Here is a 24,979-nt window from a genome sequence, read left to right as displayed (position 1 = left end):
TATTTCAGCTTTCATTTTGGTACTAGCCTAAGTAATCTCATTATAGTATCTGACATGAAATTCCATTTGTTGTTAGAGAGCTCAATTCATATTGCCAAAGGCAGACTCATGAGCATATCATAGAGCATAAAATATTGAATATCATTAACGTGATCATATGTAACTATTACATAAATTAATATAAGTACCACATAAATGTGCAACTTCATATACATTTTAAAATGCAAAGTAATTACATATCTATTTCATAAAATAATTCACATCACTAGGAGAAGATACTAAGCTAAACCTTTTGCATCATCCCCAATATTCTTTCTAAAATTTTCTTTTCTCATTAACTTTCACCTTAGGGCCTTTTTTTCCTAGTAACACGTTATAAGTTGATGTCCTTGGATTTTAGTCACCTCTGGGTAACCTCTTTCCTTTCCACCACCAGTTTGACCCTCATGTTAAAGACCTGAGAAAAAACTTGTCCCAAAGTGCCTGCAAGAGGAGTACCCAAGTCGAGTGTCTGTGCCCACTCTTGTCTTGCTTTGTTTCAGAATGGGGATCAGAGACAGGGGTGTCAGAGATCAGGTGGCTGGAACCATGGTGTTAAGAATTATGGGTAGCAGAAAAGAGTAGCAGAGAGTAGGATACCAGGGAAACGGTAATTGTGACTGTAATTGCTGAGTTGCAGTGGCTGGAAATTGGGTAGAAGCAACATCTTTGCAGGAGTTGGGGTAGCTAATACAGGCATCCAGAAAAATTTAGCAGGGACAAAGAAGCATAGACAAAGTGAAAGATAAAAGTTGTGAGGGATTGTGGGACACAATTAGGGTAACAAGATCATGGGTGTGCAAACTGGGTAGACAATATTAGAGTAGAAGCAATTGGCATAGTGGACTGATGTGGTGCAGAGCTCTGGGTTTGACTGTCCAGTTTTGGCTGTTAGATCTTTAGGGAACTATCTCTAGCAGCTCATTATCAGCTTGTTGTGTTCATGCAGTGCCATCTATAAATGTCTAATGCAAGTAGATTGCATTCTTTGACACCAGCGATAGGATCTTTCCCTAAGCATCCTGAGAGACCACACTCCACAATGCTGCAGAACAGGCTCCATATATTGAGTTGCAATCACCTTATACACCTCTCGCTGTTCCTCTCCAGTGTCAATTATCATGGTAGCAAGGGATCTGATAGGTGGTCAGCAGCAATGATCTGGGAAGCTACCAATTTAACTTTGTCATTCTGGGAGCTCCCTAGAAATATGCAAGAGCACTTGCTTATGCTCTTCCAACTTCTCTCTGAGGGTCTGAATAGCCAGACTGTTGTACCTCAGACGGGTTACTATGATCTCCGGGTGGCCTCAAACTTTCTCTGTCTTCTCTCTCTAGGTGCTCATCAGCTTCAGCTGCCTCTCCCTTTCCCTCCAGGTAGCTTGTTTCATCTCCACATAATTTGAATTGTGCTTCATATCAACCTGTGGCTTTCACAGCAAGCCCTTCTACTATCTTATCTGCCTCTTTAGCCGTGAATCTGGCCCAACAAGCTTCATGTAAGTTCTGTATCTCTTTATCAAGATTTGAGCTGGAATCCAAGGTGGTACTAGCTAACTAAGAACATGGAGAGCATCTTAAACACTCCCCTGGCATTCACTGCTCATTGAGAAAGATGTAAATGTCTTGTGGTCAGTCTCTCCTCCATTTCTGGTTCAGCAGAATAAAGTGAAGTCACAATGGAGCTACCAGATAGCTGCTATGTCAGCAAGTGACCCAATCAAAAATAATTTAGTGAGGGGACACTTATCAAATGTAGTAGGGTAAATGCACATATTTGTAGGACACAACTAAGGGCTTTTATCAACCTAGTTATTTTATGTCCTAAATGGCAGACCAATCTTAGGCTCTCCCCTGGATCTTCCTGTTATGAAGTTCCTGAGGAATTTCTACATACAACTCAGACCTAATGACATGGGTGAATAGAAAAGTGAGTATGTATTAATATTCTAATATACGCTAAGGTGTTATCTGTCATGACTACCATGAAATCAATGTACTTTCTCTGAACTTCACCATATCTTTTTAATTGGCATAAGTGGCAGATTTCTTAGTGTGTTTTTTTTTCCTGTTAGTTCATGCCCAACCATGGGTTTCATTGTCGTAGTAGACGTTTTGCATCCCAGTGCCTTCCTTCCAGGTAAGTCTCTTCTTGGGCCCTCATATGCATATGCTCACAGAAGTGAATGTCTCAAAACCATGGAATATAGTTGCTCAATGATGATTAACTCACAGAGAGACTCAAGCAGTTTGGCTCTGGAGCCTTTCTGAGAAGCCTTAGACTAGGTACTGTGGGCAACATTGACAGTAATTCCCCAGAGCAATACCACTGACAGTAAGTGAGCCCTGACTACTACTTAGCCTTTACTAGTCCTACCTAGTTTATGAACACATGAACAAACCCTGTTTAGCCTATTGCACAGTGTCCCCATCAATTAAATCATTTTGAGCCTAGGAGAAAATCTCCAGTTGTAAATCAGTACTCATAAGAAGCAGATGATGCCCCACACTCAAATGCTCAAGGAGAACAGAGTGTAAGGCTGAGGGGTGGGAAGGGATGATTTTAGATAACAAACTTAGAAGTGATTATGTTTATGAATACCTTACCTAACTTCCTTCTGCCCTTCAGATCCAATTCAGAAAGTGGTGGAATGTTTATGATCACAAAATGGAGTTTTTAATCCCAGGCCTAAACTATAGGTGTTCTTGGTACATCTTCCCGTCTGCTCCTGATGTACAGGGTCAGAAGGGCAAAGGGGAAGGGAGCCCCATGCTCAGGAATATAAATGCAGCTTAAAAGCCACTCCAGTCTCTGACTTTCTATGTTGAAGGTAAGATAAAAGGCGGCTTGAGTTTCTAAAACCTCAGTGTCTATATGGTTCCTTCAGAACTCCTTTTCCTCCTCCTGTGTTTTGAGATCAACACTTAGCAGAGTGCTTCTGTCTCTTTGGAACAATCTTTCTCTTCACACAATGCTTAAAGTAGATAATAGGTGGAAACTACCCTTAAATTAAAAAAATGAAATAGCACACAGTGAGTGCTTCCCCTGAATTCCTAGACCTAACAAGTTCCCAATTCTGAAGACAAAGTGATTATGGGTGAGTACTAACTATCTCCACTGAATGGTGAACTTAGAACACTTTTCCCAAGGCAGGTTCTCTTCAGTACTGTAGTTGTAACCTATAATCCTGGTTATTAGTGTGGCTGAGATCTACTGGATCAATGAACTTACAAACCATGCAGGACAGAAAAGTCTAAGATTTTGAGTCCCAAAAGCAGAAACTGGGCCAAGAAGAGAAAACTTATCATTGCTGGAAAAGGAGGAAGTGTTTCTCTGAATATAGATATGGAAATTATAACAAAGTTCTAAGTTGTGGCTCAACAGTAGAAACTCTCAAGTGAAACCTCACTAAAGCTAAAAAATACAACTTATAAAAATAAAAAAGAACTATTTGGATTTCAGTATTAACATCTTTTTAAAGGTGTGTGTGTGTGTGTGTGTGTGTGTGTGTGTGTGTGTGTGTGTGTGTGTGTGTGTGTGTGCTGTCTGAGATTACATATGGGACAGCATTGGTTCTTAGCTCTATCACTTGAAACACGCAATTCTTGCTTTCCTCTGGTTAACTGGAGATAAACATGTAATGGATATGTCAACCTAGGTTGGTTTCAAATTATGATCTTCAGATCTGAGCCACTATGCTCAGCCTAATATTTCCAGTAAGTTACTAAATCTTTCTGACTCTCAGCTTCTTCCTGTGTGGAAAGTGAAAGGAATTCCTTTGTGGACCTTAGAATCTGGTGGGAGTTATGACTTGGTGCAGGAAGTATAATTGTTCATGATGTGTGGACAGACAGTCTCATAAACTACTGATGTTTATATTTGTTTATATTGAAATGAATGCCAGGAATTGGAAATAAGAGGGATTTTCCTCTTGTTGTTTATCCTTTTATGGGCATTGAGGGAACCACAGAAATTCAAGGAGAACAGGAAAACAAATGCAGCAGTTGTACTCTGCAGGTATGTTCGCAATGAGCTATACCTCTTGTGGACAGGGACAGGAGGGAAAAATCAGAGAGAGAGCAAAGGAAGTGATGAGATTGTCCAACAAGAAAGGAACTCATTACCAACTTACAAAATGATGATCCGTATGTACACTACCTTAACCACAAAAATTTTCAAAATCCGGGTGGATGATTCACTCCTCCAGTTTTTGTAGGGGCCGTTAAGACTCAGGCCCACCTATGGAGTTTTTGAAGGTCACATTATATGATAATTAATGTAGATCCAGAATCTCTTAAGAAATGTAATAAAAAAGTATTTCATTTTTAGTACCTGTTTCTCTTTGAGTGGCAATTCTATATGTTGTTGGCAGAGTTAATCTTTTACTTTTTGTTTTTAGTACTTGTCAGGTTTTGAAATACTTCTTAAAGCTTTGCAATAAAGGTCTGCTATATCTTGGCATCCTGCCCATAACTAAAATGGTAATCAACCTTTGAGATTAATGTACTTGAGTAGGAGTTTTATTTATTGATTTAATTTGTCGGTGGTGGTGAACTCTGGGCTGATTGCCATCCCTCAACTCTGCAGCTCCAGACTAATGCTCTACAACTTGTGCCACAGTGCCACTTCTACCTTTTTCTGCTTAGGTGGTGCTGAGGAATCAAACCCAGGGTCTCGTGCAGTCAAGGTATGCTGTCAACCACTGATCCACCTTCTCAGCCCCTATGAGTGGTATTTTTGTGCATGGGTTTATCAAGCAAATCTATTGAGCAAATGTATTAATTTGTCAGTAGACATTCATAGTTATGAATTATCTGATATTTTAATGAATAAAACTGTTATCATTGTTACTAGGAACTGTTTGTCTCTCCATGCTAAAAACATGTAAGAGGGAATTTTAAACTAAAACTGCAAAAGAAATTTTAAGATTTTGATACTAACTAATCTGTCCAGGTGTTATTACATGAAACAGAACATTCGAAATGGTTTTTCTTCATGAATACAGAGATAAAAGGTCTTATAATGCTTATTTCAAAATGTAAATTAAAGGGGAAAATCAGACAGGAGATAAAATTTATATTGAATGTTAATATTTACAAAGGAAAATAAGATCCTAGACGAAAGACTAAAGATAAAGCAATATCAGAGTCCTATATGCTCAATAATAAATAAGAAGCTTTATTTGAAAAATTGAGCTGGAATGTGTACATCAGGCAAAGGCAAGCAATCAGAGCCTACCACCAAGAAAGAAACACCATAATGTATGTCTCATAAAAAGGAAACAAGTTTCTTATCCTTGATTTCAATGATACATATAACCCCCCTATACACACACACACACACACACACACACACACACACACACACACACACACGACTGTATGCAACAGCTCAATCTACTCACATTCATTCAACATGAATCAAAGATCTTCCTGTAGTATTTGAATCTTTAAAAGTTTCAAGTGTTGTAAATAATTTATAGTGGATGCATAAGCAAATATTTTCTGAAAAGCACTCTGCTATGGAAATGAGAGTTCATGATTGTTATGACTACTTAAAACATCTCTTAATCTTGAAAGAATTAAACAAGAGACAATCCAACTTTTGGGACTATATTTCTACCAGCTATTCTACAAAGGCTTAATAAGAAGTTACAAGATACAATATTAAATACCAAATTAATATGATTAATACATGTGTAAGTGAATTGAAAGACAGTGATCAGAGACCTATGCTGCCTCCAATTCTCAGCCTGTTGCACATTGTGACACCTTTGATTCTGCTGTGCCAGGTCCACAGTTGTTTTCCCCATAGCAGTGGCCCTGCTGGGGTTGGGTATGGGGGCTGTGCAGAGAGGGTGGAGGCCACAGGGCAGGTCGAGCTGGGGGCTGTGGAGAGAGGACCAGAGGCCCTGGCAGAGGCTGTGAAGAGAGGAAGGAGGGAGTAGGCCAGCATCTCAGGCAGCAGCAGCCCCAAAGGCAGCTGGGTTCTGCGGAGTGTCTGTGAGGTGTAGAATATGAGGTGGATCCATTGGGGCCTTTTTTCTTTGTGAGGAGATATAGGAGTCTCAATTCCCACCCAAGCAGACAATGAGAAATGAGACGAGTGGCTGAAGAATTTCAAGAACAAAGACAGGGACTTATAGGTAAACTCTGGGGGCAGGGAGGGCATCAGTGCTGGGGCTGTGGTTGTCATGCCCTTCTGGACACCCTTGGAAGTGAGTGAGGGCCAGCTCTGCTGTGGGTTAGGCATCGCTCTAGCCTTGAAGCAGGCACCAGGAACATATGGCACAGCCTCGACCTTCCCATTGGAGCTGGCCTGTTGAAGGTGCTGCAGACCGGGCAGGTGCTAGGAAGCTATGTACAGCAGGGTTTTGTGGCATTGTAAACTAGTGCAACTCATATGGAGATCATAATGGAAGTTTACACATTACCAAAAAGACACATATATTGATGACCTTTATTGCAATGGGATACATATTGAAGGAATATGAATCAACATGAACATCCATGTTCATGGCAGCAATATTCATAGCAACCAAGCTGTGTAATCAATCTAGATGCACCAGAAAGAGGGCATAAAGAAAATGTGCTATTCATATCTATAAACATGTTCTGGTATATAAGAGAAGTATGTTTCTACTGTATCATTGCTAAATATTTTTGGATATATACCTAATCCTAATTTTAATGGGTTTTGTGGCATTCTGTTTTTGCTTTAATGAGGGACCTCCATATTGATTTTCAGAACAGTTACAATATCCTATAATATGTGGATATTAGATCAAAATTTAAATATATCAATGAACACATAAAAGATCATCATATATAGTTTATAATTTGAAGCAATTTTAAGAAGGCAACAGTTGGTGAAAAAGACGATGTTAGAAGCTTAATAACAAATACACAGACATGGAAAATACAAAAAAAAATGTCGAACTAATTAGTGCTAATAGTAACAAAACATTTTCCTCAAGTTTAAAAAATGAAACTATTAAAATAATACTTATTAACATCAAATAACTATGGCATGGAAGAAAATATAACATAGAATATGTTTCCCCATCATTTGTTTTATTTTATAACAAATAGATTAGAAGAAAATGTAATTACATGTCTGAAGATGATAACACTTTCAAGTGTCATTGAATGAATCCAGCAGAGGAAAGTAACAGAGAAGTAGAGAGTAAGAACAACCTGGGGTATAGATGAAAATACTCAGTAGAACTTTGTGAGGAAAGAATGTGCTCCATTTTCCTCATCAAAATAGACCTAGGACAGCTACCTTTTGGCAGAACACTTGTAATATAGAGTAGTGGAGTTACTAATTTAGATAGAAATTTATTACTTTTATTCCCTAATTTTATGATGTTATTCCCAAATGATGTGAGTGATCCTAGATTTTCTGAGCCCTTTTTTTTCACCCAAAGTTTCTAATTCCTCCCCCTAACAATGATTCTTCTGCTACTTTCATTTCTTCTTGTTTCTGAACTCAACTCCTGTGAGTTTTTTGTTCATGAGAAAGAGTTGGAGAATATGAGGATGGCCAGGAGTCTGAGCTAACATCCACTCCCACTTAGAGGATCTGGTGAAGGACTTCCAACTGGGCCTCAGAATCAGATATGAATTGACCTCTTTGGTAATGGAGAAACTCAGTCCCTCAGGCAGAATCTGTCATTCCTTGACTTCCTCTGAAGAGATTTGGTACTAGGGCACAATTCAGAGAATGAGCTTTCCCATTGTCAGAAAGAACAGGTTCAAAACTAAAAGAGGCTTCAGTTCCCACAGGGCCAGTCAGAAGCCAAGAGATCACATTTGCTCCTCATCAGGGATCTTCTGGTAGGAATAGAGTCTGAGCAAAATCTAAGATGGAGATAAACTGAGAGTGGGCCTAAGAAGGACACAAAAGAATTATCCTCTTTGACTACAAGTGAGATGAGTAGTGAGACCTGACAACTTCATATATGAAAATTCACTACGTGAGTTATCTCACTGCCAATTTGCAGGAGATCAGTTTCTCCTTTGGGGAGAAGTGTTGTGACCTCCAGCTTGCTCTCTAGGCTATTATCTCTCTCACCCCTTCCCATGCAGGAATGCATTGCGTCTTTCACGCACTCAACTATTTGTCCTGATTCCTAGGCAGGAATACTGTAGGCTATTTTTTGGTTAACCTCTATTTGAGATAGAATAGACCCAGGGTCTGCTCATGCAAAGAGGTAGATGTAAGAGGTGAGTATAAGCTCAGATTTGTATTGAAGAACAATCATATTGAAAAAAATTCAATGAAATTAATAGTTGAGTGATTCAGGGTTTATAGCCACAAAATTTAGTTATTTATTAGTAACACATATGGAATGATGGATTAGGAAGAGAACAGTGAAGTAGGTTCAGGATACGATGGAAAAGCCACACCATAGCTATAACAGGAGATGAGAATGTGAAGGAACTATTGGCATAGGTCCTTTTACTATCTTAAGAGTGACCTTGGATTGGAGGCTTTTAGAACAATATCTAAAGGAGAACGACTTGCTGGGCACTGGTGGCTCACAACTGTAATCCTAGCTACCCATGAGGCTGAGATCTGAGTATTATGATTCAAAGCAAGCCCAGGCAGAAAAAGCCAGAAGTGGTTCTGTGGCTCAAGTGGTAGAGAACTAGCCTTGAGCTCAGGGACACTGCCTAGGCCTTGAGTTCAAGGATCAGCAAAACAAAAGAAGGACTTAAGGATATGTGATGGAATGATGATCAAGTCTAACTATTTAGGAAACATAAAAGGAGGTAAAATTTGGAGCAAAATGATACTTATTCATTACTAATGAAGGATGCAAAATGAATGCCAAATTCCTCTTCTCAAAAACTTCCAAACTTGGGCTGGGAACGTGCCTCAGTGGTAGAGTGCTTGCCTTGCATGCATGAGGCACTGGGTTCGATTCTTCAGCACCACATAAGCAGAAAAAGCCAGAAGTGGAGCTATGGCTGGATTGGTAGAGAACTAGCCTTGAGCTGAAGAAGTGAGGGACAGTGCCCAGGCCCAGAGTTCAGGCCCCTTGACCAACCAAAAACAAACAAACAAACAAACAAACAAACAAAAGCTTCCAAACTTATTTCCTCATAATTGAGGAGAGGCTCCTTTTACCAGAATTTTCCTTGTCTAGCTCAAGATCAACAGAATTTCAGTAGAATTTTCTTGTTCAGATGTAATGCACCTAACTCTACTGAACCTAATCATGTCTAGGAAAGTATGGAATTGATATGTTTGTTGTATTTTTCCTTATAAATATATAATATTGTCAGGTATTATATATAATAAATATTATAATATACAATATATTATATATTTACAGACTTCCTAATTTTAGAGTTGGGAACAAGCAACATATAGAAACAAAAATGCATTAGTCTCTGAGCAATTTCTCTTCCACAAGCAAATACCAGGTTCCATTCTTATTATCCAAACAGCAACATAGGAAAGCAATGCCCATGGAGGTGGTTCTTTGGATTTTGGAAACTATGGTCATCATATATATATATATATATATATATATATATATATATGCATATATATATATATACATATATATGTATATATATACATATATATGTATATGCATACATATATATGAAATATTACTTTATACTAGTGAATGTGTAAAATTATAGCAACAGATAAATAAGTGGACACCTATGTGTACACATACTCAAACGCTTTCAAGTATAATAATTTCTTTCTATGCTACCTATTCATCTACACAGAAAGTACATGAGTTGCCCTAGAATTTTTCTGGAAATCTTTTATCTGGCTACTGTAGCTTCACATCCTTTGTTCTCTAAGTATCAGATGTTATGTATTGAACAACAATACTTGTTACAAGCAAAAGTATGCACCGCGACACACAGAGGAACTTAGATTTCAGAAATGCCAGAAATAAGTGGGAAGTACAGCAGTACTTTTCAAAATTGAATAGATTACATACTTATTAGAAAGCTTGTAAGAAAAAAATCTTCATTGTAGGATGAAACACTTGAAGAAAACTACAGTTTATGTTACATATAGTCGGGTGCTACAATAGACAAAAAATAAAAATAATAATATAAATTACATATAATTTATTACCAAGTCTGTCCAAGGAAAATAGGACACATGGCAATATATGATTTCAAGTTACGAAGTTCCAGGGCATTTCCCCACTTTTGAGAACTAGGAGTAATCCATATTAAAAAAAAAATAAAAAGACGAATATTTTATATCAAATTTAAAAACATACTATATGTTACACAAAGGAAATACAATAAGTATGCATTTCTCTGTGTAGTAACATCATATGGTGTAAAGAATCTGACTAACTGATTCAGTAACTTCAATACAAAGCAGTTAAAACATCCAATACCTAAGTGTCAACTTAGCAGAATACTTTCAATCTATGATTTCTATCCATCCCACAATAGCAGAAAGCTCTTCCTGAGAAAGTCCAGAGACTTGTCTACTAAGATTGCTCAATGTAGACCTGTTCCCATTCTCAATTATTTGGGCATGTGATAGACCGAATATCTGATAACTTGCCAAAGGCACAATTTGTGACTGGCTTGCAGTAATGATATTTTAGTTCTCAGAAAAAAAGGGAAATTGAAGACAGAGGGAATATCTACCAGATCCCTGAAAGATTTCTATCATTGTGCTAAAACTGTACCTTCTACTGACACTTGAACAAACTGCAGTAATTGTCACTCCATCCACATGTCCAAAAATGGCTTTCCAAATATTGTCCTGTTTTCACTTTGGTAAATCATGACACACTATTGTGTCCTCGTTTTACTTAAAATACCAGCTATGGTTGGCCCAAGGTATTGTTGACCTTACCAATTTTTTAAATTTTAGGTCATCACCCAATCACTTCATGGCCCTTAAAAATTAAAAATACCTATCTATACAAGTCTGCATTACATACTCATTACTGTTTTTCTTCATTTGCCATGTTTTACATATTTGTGCATCCCAGGGCTTAGTTCTGTAATATTCCTTCTCATGGTGGTTGGCACTGAGTATATGTAATTATTTCTGTTTTATTTTCTCCAGCTCTGTTCTTTCTTTAATTCAGGTCCTAGTAGCATCCTGTCTACTGACAAGTACTAGCTACTGATTTTAACAAACTCAACAGATCCCAAAGTGAGCTTTGATCTTTATCTACAAACCAATCCCTCATTACTATATGATTAAGTGATAACTCTTCCAGTTGTCTTGACAAAATACCTTTGAGTCATTTCAGACTTACATATTTTTTTCACACCTCATATATAATCTTTGACTAGGTTTCAAGAAATTAACTCACTGTATATTTTAGAAAAAAAATATATATGATATATGAGTGGTAGTATTAGGACTTAAATTTGGGGCCTAAGTCCTTTAATTTTCCTTTTTTGCTCAGGTTGGCAGTCTTCCATTTGAACCACAACTCCACTTTTAACTTTTGGTTCTTAGTTGAAGATAAGTGACTTATGGTCCATTTACCTGGTCTAGCTTGAAACTATGATCCTCTGTTTTCAGCCTTATAAATAGCTAGATTTAAAGGCATGCACCACTAACAACGCCCTTATTATATGTTAATTAAAAATAAGTTTAAATTACGATAATTTGTAGTATTTTCATATCAGTATTTTTTTATTTACACTAAAACACATTGCCTTAAATGTTTTTCATTATTCCAGCTCACTTACCAAGAAAGGAAAGGAAAAATTCACAACCAAAGAACCTCTGAATGTTTCAATACTGAAGCCTACTAGCCACAATTTCTTTGAGGGGAAATAACAAAGGATGATATCATCTACAAGATAAGCAGGAGAAAATGCTCTGCACTGAAGATGCTGAAAGGTTGATAAGGATGAGGACAAGCAACTTTATCCAGAAAGTATCACAAAGTGTTTGTGGTGATAGGCTGACTCTAGTGAATAAGTGTTGCCAATCTTAGAAGATGTTCATAGCGATGAAGATGAACATGTGATTTCAGAGGTATGTTTTCTTTTTTTCTTTTTTTTAATTTTTATTTTTTATTGTGAACATACTATACAGAGGGGTTACAATTACATGGGCAAGATAATGAGTCCATTCCTTATCAAGCATTGCAGCCTTCTCCTTTGATTACCTTTCACATCCCTTCCTAGTCTCCCCCAGTCCCCCCACCCAATCCTTCCCCCCCACCAAAGTTTGTAAAGTTCGTTTCGACATCGCACCTTGTACTTCTCATTCTTGTAACGGGTCCACAGTTAATCTTAAACGACTTGTTTTCCCCCTTCTCCTCCACAAATTATAACGACATCAAATATAGTGAAAGAAGGGATTACACAGTGGGGGAGGGACACACAAAGCAACAAAGAAATGATCTTATAAATGCCTTAGAAACAAATTCATGAAAGAAAAAAAAACATTTAAATACATATCTAAGGGTTCATTTTCCTAACATCACATTATCTGACCTTTTCTGCTTGACTCATACATATACTAGATATTGCAAGTAAGGGAAACCAAGGGACCTTTGTTTCCTTGGGCTTGGCTTAATTCACTTAATATAATTTTTTTCAAGCCTTTCAATTTCCTAACAAATGGGGCAGTGTCATTCTTTCTGATAGAGGCATAGAATTCCATTATGTATATATACCACATTTTCTTGATCCATTCATCTACTGAGGGACATCTGGGTTGGTTCCAGATCTTATCTATGGTAAATAATGCTGCAATAAACATAGTTGTGCTGGTAGCTTTAGTGTGGTCTTGTTTGTAAGCATTTGGGTAAATGCCCAAAAGTGGGATTTCTGGGTCATAGGGTAGCTCTATGTGAAGTCTTTTGAGGAACCTCCATACTGCTTTCCAAAGTGGTTGAACAAGTTTAGACTGCCACCAACAATGAAGTAAGGTTCCCTCCTATCCACATCCCCTCCAGCATCTGTGGTTATTAGAGTTCTTGATTATACCCATTCTAACTGGGGTGAGTTGTTATCCTAATGTTGTTTTGACTTGCATTTTTTTATGACTAGGGAGGTTGAGCATTTTTCATGTGTCTATTGGCCATCATTCTTTCTGCTTCACAGAAGTTTCTCTTTAAGTCTTAGGCCACTGATTTATTGGGCAGGTGTTTCTTTGAGTATTTGTTGTTGGGGGATTTAATTTTTTAATTCCTAGTATATTTTGGATATGAGACCCTTGTCCGGTGTATAGCTAGTGAAGATCTTCTCCCAATCTGTTGGCTTTCTTTTTTTTTTTTCTTTTTTTTTTTTTAAATTTTATTTTATTTTATTTTATTTGAGAACATACTGTACAGAGGGGTTACAATTACATGGGCAGGATAATGCATATATTTCTTACCAAGCATTGCAGCCTCCTCCTTAGTTTACCCTTCACCTCCCTTCCCAGCCTCCCCCCTCCCCCCCACCCAATCATACCCCCCCCACCGACATTGTAAAGCTGGTTTTGACATGACATTTTGTACTTCTCTTTGTTGCAACAGGTCCACCTGAATCCTTAAACGACTTGTTTGTCCCCGTCTCCTCCACATGTTATACTGACATCAAATATAGTGAAAGCGGGGGTTACACTGTGGGGGAGGGACATACAAAGCAACAAAGAAATAATCTTATAAATGCATTAGAAACACATGCATGAAAGAAACAAAAACATTAAAATACATATTTGAGGGTTCCTTTTCCTAACATCACATTCTCTGACTTTATCCACTTGACTCATACCTATATTAGATATTGCAAATAAGGGAAACCATGGGACCTATGTTTCTTTGGGCCTGGCTTACTTCACTTAATATAATTTTTTCCATGCCTTTCCATTTCCTAACAAATGGGGAAATGTCATTCTTTTTGATGGAGGCATAGAATTCCATTGTGTATATATACCACATCTTCTTGATCCATTCATCTACTGAGGGGCATCTGAGTTGGTTCCATATCTTAGCTATGGTAAATAATGCTGCAATAAACATAGTTGTGCTGGTAGCTTTAGTGTGGCCTTGTTTGTGATCATTTGGGTAAATGCCCAAAAGTGGGATTGCTGGGTCATTGGGGAGCTCTATGTGGAGTCTTTTGAGGAACCTCCATACTGCTTTCCAAAGTGGTTGAACAAGTTTACATTCCCACCAACAATGAAGTAAGGTTCCTTTCTGTCCACATCCCCTCCAGCATCTGTTGTTGTTAGAGTTCTTGATTTTTGCTGTTCTAACTGGAGTGAGGTGATATCTCAATGTTGTTTTGATTTGCATTTCTTTTATGGCTAGGGAGGTTGAACATTTCTTCATGTGTCTATTGGCCATCCTTCTTTCTTCTTCAGAGAAGCTTCTCTTTAAGTCTTTCGCCCACTTACTTATTGGGCAGTTGTTTCTTTGAGGATTTGTTGTTGGGTGGTTTAATTTTTTGAGTTCCAAGTATATTTTAGATATGAGACCCTTGTCCATTGTATGGCTAGTAAAGATCTTCTCCCAATCCGTGGGCTTTCTATTGATCTTGCTAGCTATGTCATTTGCCCTGCAGAAGCTCTGCAACCTTATACAATCCCATTTGTCCAACCTTTCTTTGATTTGTTGTGTTTCCGGGTCTCTATTCAGAAAATTTCGACCTGAGCCAAGGAGACCCAGGGTTTCTCCTATTCCATCCTGTAATGTTTTCAGAGTGTCTGCTTTGAGTTCAAAGTCTTTGATCCATTTGGAGTTGATTCTGGTGCAGGGTGATATATAAGGATCTAGGTTTAGTTTTCTACATGTAGTTAACCAGTTTTGCCAGCACCATTTACTGAAGAGGCTGTCTTTGTTCCATTCTATTGTTTTAGCTCCCTTATCGAAGATTAGATGGCTATAGGTCTGTAGGTTCAGTTCTGGGTTTTCAATTCTATTCCATTGGTCCTGAGGTCTGTTCTTATGACAATACCAAGCTGTTTTGATTACTATGGCTTTATAGTAGAGTTTGAAATTTGGTATTGATATTCCTCCAGCAGTGTTCTTTCCATTCAGGAGCATTGTTGCTATTCGGGGTCTTTTATTGTTCCATATGAATTTTTGGATTGCCTCTTCTATTTCCTTGAAGAATGAGGGTGGAATTTTGATAGGTATTGCATTGAATTTGTAGATAGCCTTGGGAAGTATTGCCATTTTCACGATGTTGACCTTTCCAATCCAGGAGCATGGGAGGTTTTGCCATTTTTTAAGTTCTGTGTTGATTTCCTTTTTCAAGATTTTAAAGATTTTATCATAGAGGTCCTTCACTTCTTTAGTTAAGTTAATTCCTAGGTATTTTATTTTTTGTGGGGCTATTACAAATGGAGTTGCTTTCCTAATTTCAGCCACACTTTTCTCATTGTTGGCATACAGAAAAGCCATTGATTTTTGGGGATTAATTTTATAACCTGCTACTTTGCCAAGGTTTTGAATCAGCTTGAGTAATTTGGGAGTGGAGTCTATGGGATTCTTTAAATACAAGATCATGTCATCTGCAAAGAGGGAGAGTTTTATTTCTTCTTTCCTTATTTGGATCCCCATTATGTCTGCATCTTGTCTTATTGGTGTAGCTAGGCATTCTAATACTAGATTGAAGAGAAGTGGAGAGAGTGGGCATCCTTGTCTTGTTCCTGAGTTAAGAGGAAATGGCTTTAGTTTTTCACCATTGAGTATAATGCTGGCTGTAGGTTTGTCATATACAGCCTTTATTGTATTGAGGAATGTTCCACGGATTCCTAATTTTTCCAAAACCTTCATCAGGAAGGGGTGTTGGATCTTGTCGAATGCTTTTTCTGCATCTATTGAGATAACCATGTGGTTCTTATTCTTGCTCCTGTTGATGTGATGAATAATATTAATTGATTTGCGTATATTGAACCAGCTTTGCATCCGTGAAATGAATCTTGTTTGATCGTGGTGTATGATTTTTTGGATGAATTCTGGAAGTCGATTGGCCAAAATTTTGTTGAGAAGTTTTGCATCAATGTTCATCAAAGAAATGGGTCTATAGTTCTCTTTCTTTGATGAGTCCCTGCCTGGTTTTGGGATGAGGGTTATGATGGCTTCATAGAATGTGTTCGGTAGTGAGCTTTCTCTTTCAATTTCATTGAAGAGTTGGAGGAGAATTGGTGTGAGCTCTGCTTTGAAAGCCTTGTAAAATTCCGCTGTAAAACCATCTGGTCCTGGACTTTTCTTAGCTGGGAGGTCTCTTATTGCTGTTTCTATTTCAATGCTTGATATGGGCCTGTTAAGAGAGTTTAACTCATCTTGGTTTAGTTTTGGCATGTCAATATTTGCTAGGAAGAGGTCCATTTCTGTCAAGTTCTCAAACTTATTAGCATAAAATTTTGAGAAGTATTCCCTTATAATGTTCTGAATCTTGCTTGTTTCCGTGGTGATGTTTCCATTCTCATCTCTGAGTTTTTTAATTTGGGTGTTTTCTCTTCTTTTTCTCAAAAGATTTGCTAAGGGTCTGTCAATTTTGTTAAGTTTTCGAAGAACCAACTCTTTGTTTTGTTGATTCTTTCTATAGTTTTTTTGGATTCTAATTCATTTAATTCTGATTTAATTTTGATTATTTCTTTCCGTCTACTGGATTGGGGTTTATCTTGGTGCTCTTTTTCAAGGAGGTTTAGATGTGTCATTAAATTTTTAGTTTCAGATCTCTCCAATTTGTTGATGTAGGAGCTCAGAGCTATAAACTTGCCTCTGAGTACTGCCTTTGCTGTGTTCTAGAGGAGCTGGTATTTTGTGTGTTCATTTTTGTTGAATAGCATGAACATTTGAATTTCCTTTCTAATCTTTTCCATGACCCACTCATGATTCAGCAGTGTGTTGTTCAGCCTCCATGTGATACCGGACTTTCTTTGGTGGCTTTTGGTGTTGAGTTCTAATTTTATTCCCTTGTGGTCAGAGAGAATGCAAGGTATAACTTCAATGTTTCTGAATTTAGACAAGTTTGCTTTGTGGCCTAAAATGTGGTCTATTTTAGAAAACGTTCCATGTGCTGCTGAGAAAAAAGTGTATTCCGATGCTGCTGGGTGAAATGTTCGGTAAATGTCTGTTAAGTCTAGTTGATCTATGCAGCTCTTTATATCTGCGGTTTCTCTGTTGAGTTTTTGCCGAGTTGATCTATCTAGTGGGGAGAGTGGTGTGTTAAAATCCCCAACAATTAATGTCTTTGGATCCATGTGGGATTTGAGGGAAAGTAGTGTTTCTTTGATAAATTTGGGTGCTCCATTGTTTGGCGAATAGATATTTAGAATTGTAATATCCTCCTGAAGGAGAGATCCTTTAATTAGTATGTAGCGACCTTCTTTATCTCTTTTCATGAATTTTAATTTGAAGTCTATTTTATCTGATATTAGGATTGCAACTCCCGCCTGTTTATGCGGTCCGTTTGCTTGGTAGATTTTGTTCCAGCCTTTAACATTGAAAATGTGTTTGTTTTTACAGGCAAGATGTGACTCCTGCAGGCAGCAGATTGAAGGGTCTTGTTTTTTAATCCAACTAGACAGTCTATGTCGCTTAATTGGAGAGTTCAGTCCGTTAACATTAAGAGATAAGACTGAGAGGTATTTGGGAGTTCCTGCCATGTTATCTACCTTCTTGGGGGCTGCGAAAACTGGGTTCTTCCTATGGTTCTTGGATTCTCAGTTTGGGTGCACTTTCTTGGCCTTTATTGCGGTCTTGTTGGTTTTCTATGTGTAGGACATCTTTAAGAATCTTTTGTAGGGCTGGTTTGGTGGAGATGTATTGTTTCAATTTTTCTTTGCTATGGAAGGTTTTTATTTGGCCTTCAGTTATGAAGGAGAGTTTAGCTGGGTACAGTATTCTTGGTTGATAGTTGTTTGTTTTTAGGGCATGGCATACATCATTCCAGTCTCATCTTGCTTTGATTGTCTCTGCTGAGAAATCTGAGGTGATTCTAATTGGTTTCCCTTTATAAGTGATTACCCTTTTCTCTCTGACAGCTTTAAGCATCTTTTCCTTGTTCTGAGTTGATAACGTGGCGGTGGGATGTCCTATACTGGTCTGGTCTATTTGGGGTTCTAAAGGCTTCTTGTATCTGGACAGGCCTATCTTTTTGCATGTTTGGTAAGTTCTCTGCTAGGATCCTGTTAAACAAATTTCCTAGAATATTAACTTCTGTTTCTAGGTGCTCCTCTACACCCATTATCCTTAGATTAGGCCTTCGATGGTGTCTTCCAGGTGTTGGATAGATCTATCATATTTCTTGGATTTGTCTTGGATGGTTGTATGTTCTTTCTCTATAATATCTAGGCTGTCTTCAATCCCTGAGATTCGATCTTCTGCATGGTCTAACCTGCTGTCAAGACTCTCTACTTTGTTTTTTTATCTCTTTTCCTTCTAGTTGGTCAGCTTTGATGGCTTCAAGTTCTTTGTTGAAGCTCTGTTTTAGGTCTTGTATGAATTTCTTTACTTCCTTAATTTGGTGTTCAGTGTTTGTGCTCAAATCACTTAGTTGATTGGTTATGGTTTCTTTGGGCTCCCATTCCTTCAGTTGGGTTCCATTCAGCATTCCCTTTGTGGTCTCCCTGACTTCCTTCAGCTCTTTGTTAATGGATTCCATGAATGCCTTTAGTGATCTTTGTGTGTTCTCTACCTGGTCTCTCAATTCCTGTATTACTCTTTGATTAGCTTCCTCCCATTCGTGGGATTCCTGCAGATCTCTTTGAGTGTTCTCAGCCTGCTCATGCCATTCCTCCCTTTCTCTTTGAGTATTCTCAAGTTGTTCACGCAAATCCTGTATCCGTTTTTGAGTAGCTTCCTCACGCTTATGATATTCCTGTATAAACTTCTGGGATGCCTCCTCTCTCTCCCTATCACGCTCATACAGAGTCCTTTGTACGTTGTCAAACTTTTCATTTATCATATTTGCCAGCAGTGTTTGTAGAGCTGTTTGGGAACTCTCCTCTGGATTATTCATTATCTGTTCTAACCCCTGATTATCAAGATTGGGAATTGAGATACCCGAATTTGCCATTTTTCTTGTGTTTTTCCGGCTTACTCTGCCCATTTGAGATGAAGATAGCACCAGTTTTGTGCTAGAACACTATCTTAAGGCAACCATCAACCAAAGTTTGCATTTGTACAGTCAATAGTCTACAGATACAATCTAGTTCAACACATACATCTATTCGACATCTAACAACTATATGTTAAAAGGCTTCGAACCGCAGAGAAGAATTTGGAAAACCAGAAATTATTAGGGTTAGGGAGAGATGTGGGTAAAAAATAGGAATAGATTGATGTGGGGAGGCACAGGGAGAGTTAACTATGTCTTAATCACAATGCAGGAAATAGGTTGGGTAGGATGCAAGTAGAGAGAGAGAGAAAAAGAAGAAAGGGAAAGGGGAATGAAAAGAGACCAGAAAAAATAATAAAAACGTAAAAATTAATGTTATTTTAGAGATTAAAAGACCATCTATTTATAGAGGAATATGAATATGTTGAGAGAAAGGGAGGGACATAGAGGAGATGTGAAAAACTTTAAAAAAATGCTTAAAATATTATATAGGTGTAAAGAGGTAGTACTGCTATTAATGAATTTAAGTCTCAGAGGTTTTGAATTGAGTAATAAGTTTGTGGATTAAGTGTGTACACAATGGGGGATAGGGTCTACTGGTTAACTACGGGTTTATCTGAGGATGTGCAGGACAAGAGTTAAGTCACATAAAGAAGAACAAAGAGGAAAAGATGGAAAGGATAGGAAAGTGAGAAGAAAAGATCAGAAGTTCAGTAGAGCTAGACAAAAAACAAAAAGATAATTAAGAATGAAAGAAAAAGAGAAAGAAGACAAGAAAAGAAAGGAAAACACACATTCATGTATTCCTAAAATAAAAATTATGAGGAGAAAAAAAAAAGTTAATGGAAAACAATTATTTTTTCAGAAGAGGCAAAAATTAAAGATTAATAAAAGTTTTAGAAAAGCAAAAATTTTTTTTTATATATATATAAGGTAACAAAAAACGAAAAAAAAAAACAAAACAAAAAAAAGAAAAAAAGAAACGAAGAAGAAGAAAAAAAAAAGTTCTTTGATTTTTTTTGGGGGGGGAGGGGTGGAAAGAGTCCTGTATCTCCCTTTTGTCTGTAACCAGAGTCTGGTTGGAGTCTCTGGTCAGTTTGAGGTCCTGTGGCTTGATTGGTTTCTTAAGTCAGTTTGTTGGAACAGGCAGAAAAATGCTCTGCTTTACCCAAGATTTTGAGATCCCCCTCCCAGGTTAGTTTACTGGGAGGGTGGTCTGCTTTGAGAATCACAAAAGAGGGGGATGCAGTGATGAGGCTAGGTTCTGGGTAGAGTTGAGGCCTTTCAACAAACAGTAGCTTTTCCCTGGAGCTATATTGTGAAAAAAAACCTCACAGCACCCAGCCTGGAGCCATTCTCAGGGTTTCTGTTTTTCAATTGATTGTGGTGGCTGCTAGAGGGAGGGGCAGCCTCTGGCTCTGGTTACCCGGTGAGGAGAGCCACTCCAATGGCTGGCGCCTGAGCTGGGTGACTTTTCCCTGGATGGAACTGAGTCTGTGAGGTCACTTCGCCGTTAAGTTCTTGTGACCTGCTAAATGACTCGTTTTATTCTAAGGCCTGAGCTGGAGCTAGCCGCTCCTCCGAGCTTTGTCGGTATCCAAGATGGAGATCACCGGTGCTGGGGGGGGAGGGGTGGCCTTCCCTCCTCTGCTCCCTGAGAAGGAGTGAGGAAGTGGGGCTTCTACTCACCCCGAGTCTTGGATCCCGGGTCGTCTCTGGTCTGCAAAGTGCAGGATGAAGTTGTCCGCTCCTTGTCGGTTCTTGCTGGTGTTGAGTAGAATCCGCTGGTCCGCTGCGTCTGGCTCCTTCGTCCCGGACTGTGTCTCAGGTGTGCCCCTGCGGCGGCGGTGGTCTCTGCCGCGACCCTGCCGCCGCAGCAGCAGCTGCTGGCAGGCGCTCAGATGTGTCTGCTTGGCTTCCCCTCTCTTGACTAACTCTCTGTCCTGTGATGGCACACTTGGTGTGATTCTCTGGCTTGTGACTGTTCACTGGAACTCTGAAACTGTTTTCTATGCAAGAGCTTGTTCAGATTCCAGCTTCTCCTCCGCCATCTTCCCGGAACTCCTCCATTGGCTTTCTATTGATCTTGCTAGCTATGTCCTTTGCCATGCAGAAGGTCTGCAAGTTCATGCAATCCCATTTGTCCAACCTTTTTTGATTTGTTTTGTTTCCCTTTTTCCATTAAGAAAATTTCGGCCTGCGCCAAGGAGACCTAGGATTTCTCCTATTCCATCCTGTAATGTTTTCAGAGTGTCTGCTTTGACTCAGAGGTCTTTGATCCATTTGGAGTTGATTCTGGAGCAGGGTGATATATAATGATCTAGTTTTAGTTTTCTACAAGTAGTTAACCAATTTTGCCTGCAGGATTTACTGAATAGGCTGTCTTTGTTCCATTCTATTGTTTTAGCTCCCTTATCGAAGATTAGATGGCTATAGGTCTGTAGGTTCAGTTCTGGGTTTCAATTCAATTCCATTGGTCCGGAGGTCTGTTCTTGTGCCAGTACCATGCTCTTTTGATTACTATGGCTTTATAGTAGAGTTTGAAATTTGGTATTCATATTCCTCCAGCAGTGTTCTTTCCATTGAGGAGCTTTTGAGCTATTCGGGGTCTTTTTTGTTCCATATGAATTTTTGAATTGCCTCTTCTATTTCCTTGAAGAATGTGGTTGGAATTTTGATAAGTATCGCATTGAATTTGTAGATAGCCTTGGGAAGTATTGCCATTTTCACGATGTTAATCTTTCCAATCCAGGAGCATGGGAGGTTTTGCCATATTCTAAGTTCTGTTTTGATTTCCTTTTTCAAGTTTTTAAAGTTTTCATTGTAGATGTCCTTCACTTCTTTGGTTAAGTTAATTCCTAAGTATTTTATTATTTGTGGGGCTATTAAAAATGGAGTTGCTTTCATAATTTCAGCCACACTTTTCTCATTGTTGGCATACAGAAAAGCCATTGATTTTGGGGGGTTATTTTTATACCCTGCTACTTTGCCAAAGTTTTAATCAGCTTGAGTAATTTGGGAGTGGAGTCTATAGGATTCTTAGAATACAAAATCATTTCATCTGCAAAGAGGGAGAGTTTCATTTCTTTTTTCCCTATTTGGACCCCCTTCACATTTGCATCTTGTCTTACTGCTGTAGCTAGGCATTCTAATACGAGATTGAAGCGAAGTGGAGAGAGTGGACATCCTTGTCTTGTTCCTGAGTTAAGAGGAAATGGCTTTAGTTTTTCACCATTAAGTATAATGCTGGCTGTAGGTTTGTCGTATATAGCCTTTATAGTATTGATGAATGTCCCATGGTTTCCAATTTTTCCAAAACCTTCATCATAAATGGGTGTTAGATCTTGTTGAATGCTTTTGGTGCATCTATTGAAATAACCATGTGGTTCTTATCTTTGCTCCTGTTGATGTGATGAATAACATTGGTTGATTTGCATATATTGAACCGGCTTTGCATCCCTGAAATGAATCCTGTTTGATCGTGGTGTATGATTTTTTGGATGAATTGTTGAAGTCAATTGGCAAAAATTTTGTTGAGAAGTTTTGCATCAATGTTCATCAATGAAATGGGTCTATAGTTCTTTCTTTGATGAGTCCCTGCCTGGTTTTGGGATGAGGGTTATGATGGCTTCATAGAATGTGTTCGGTAGTGAATTTTCGCTTTCAATTTCATTGAAAAGTTGGAGGAGTATTGGTGTGAGCTCTGTTTGAAGGCCTTGTGGAATTCCCCTGTAAAACCATCTGGTCCTGGTCTTGTCTTAGCTGGTAGGTCTCTTATTGCTGTTTCTATTTCGATGCTTGATATGAGCCTGTTAAGATGGTTTAACTCATCTTGGTTTAGTTTTGCCATGTCAATATTTGCTAGGCAAAGGTCCATTTCTGCCAAATTCTCAAACTTATTAGCATAATGTTTTGAGAAGTATTCCCTTATAATGTTCTGAATCTTGGTTGTTTCCATGGTGATGTCTCCATTCTCTAGTAACAAAAGTTACTAGAAAACAATTTTTTTCAAAATAGGTAAAAATTAAAAAATTATAGAAAAGAAAAAAACATTATGAAAGGTATATATATATATATATACATATATATATATATATATGTATATATATATATATATATATGAAGTAGAAAAGAAAAAGTTCTTTGGTTTTTTGGGGAGGGTTCAGAAAAATCCTGTATCTCCCTTGTGTCCATAATCAGCCTCTTGTTGGAGTCTCTCGTCTGCTTATGGTCCTGTGGCTTGGTTGGTTTCTTATGTTAGTTTGTTTGAACAGGCAGAAAAATGCCCTGTTTTACCCAGGATTTTGCAATCCTCCACCCAGGTTAGTTCAATGGGATGGGGTCTGCTTTGAGCATCACAAAAGAGGGAGATGGCTTTTTACTCACGTTTGGAGATGCTGTCATGAGACTAGGTTTTGGGTAGAGTTGAGGCCTTTCAGCAAACAGTAGCTTTTCCCTGGGGACTAGTTTGTGAGAAACTCACAGAGCCCAGCCTGGAGCCACTCTCAGGGTTTCTGTTTACTGAATTTCAATTGATTGTCAAGACTGCTAAAGGGAGGGGCAGCCTCTGGCTCTGATTACCCAGTGAAGAAAGCCACTCTTAGGGCTGGCGCCAGAGCTCAGTGACTTTTCCCTGGGTGGAGGTGAGTCTGGCAGGTCAGGTTAAGTTCTTGTGACCTGCTAAATGACTCTAGTTTTATTCCTAGGCCTGAGTTGGAGCTAGCAGCTCCGCCGAGCTTTGTCAGTATCCAAGATGGTAATCTCTGGTACGGGGGGCGTGGAGGGGTGGCCTTCCCTCCTCTGCTCCCTGAGAAGGAGTGAGGACATCAGGCTTCTACTCACGCCGAGTCTTGGTTCCTGGGTCTTCTCTGGTCTGTGAACTGCAGGATGAAGATGTTTGCTCCTTGTCAATTCTTGCTGATGTTGAGTAGAATCTGCTCACCCACTGCATCTGGCTGCTTCTCCCTGACTCTCAGTGATTCAGGTATGGCAGGTTCGGCCATTGCCGCCACTGCTGCCGCGGCGGCGGCGAGGGCTGCTGGCAAGAGCTCAGATCTGTCTCCTTGCCTGGGTTTCCCCTCTCTGGCCTAACTCTCTGTCCTGTGATGGCACACTTGGTGTGATTCTATGGCTTAGGGACTGTTCACTGGAACTCTAAACCTGCTTTCTATGGGAGAGCTTGTTTAGCCTCCAGCTTATCCTCTGCCATCTTCCCGGAACTCCAGAGGTGTGTTTTCTTGAAGCTATATGTTTATAGCATAGTTGTTCTGCTGTTAAAAATGAGAAAGTTAAGGTAGGGATATTGTCATTCCTTGTATCCTTCACAGTATAATATTGAAATCAGTTTTATAAATATATTATTCATAGTAATTATAGAATATAACTAATTATGCATGTATTATAAATATATCAGTCACATATTATGTAATATATATATTATGAACATATATTATGAACACTTAATTTAATTTTTCTACTTGTCTGTCCAGGAATTAAACTACTAATATCTTTGAAAATTGATAGTAAAGTAGGTTCCTTACAATTTCTATTGCAACACATAGTTTTACCCAATAAGTAGTTATTTATTCTAAATTGGTTTAGAGATGGAATACCATAATATACTTGAACATTCAAAAATAATTATGTAAGAACATGCAAAGGATGGAATTAAAAAATATAATATGATGCATGTCTGTAATCCCAACTACTTAGATGCTGAGATTTGAAGATAGATATATGAAGTCACTGTGAGTGAAATGGCTCAGGTACAACACCCAGACCATAGTTCAAGCCTGCCCTAGCACAACAATAAATTATGCAACTAAAACATACAAATATATTTATTTACATAAAGTTGTCATTCCTTGTATCCTTCACAGTATAATACCAAAACCAGTTTTACATAT

Source organism: Dipodomys spectabilis, unplaced genomic scaffold (genome assembly GCF_019054845.1).
Source record: "Dipodomys spectabilis isolate Male_0828 unplaced genomic scaffold, ASM1905484v1 ptg000404l, whole genome shotgun sequence".
NCBI lineage: Eukaryota > Metazoa > Chordata > Mammalia > Rodentia > Heteromyidae > Dipodomys > Dipodomys spectabilis.
This window is presented reverse-complemented; position numbering follows the sequence as displayed.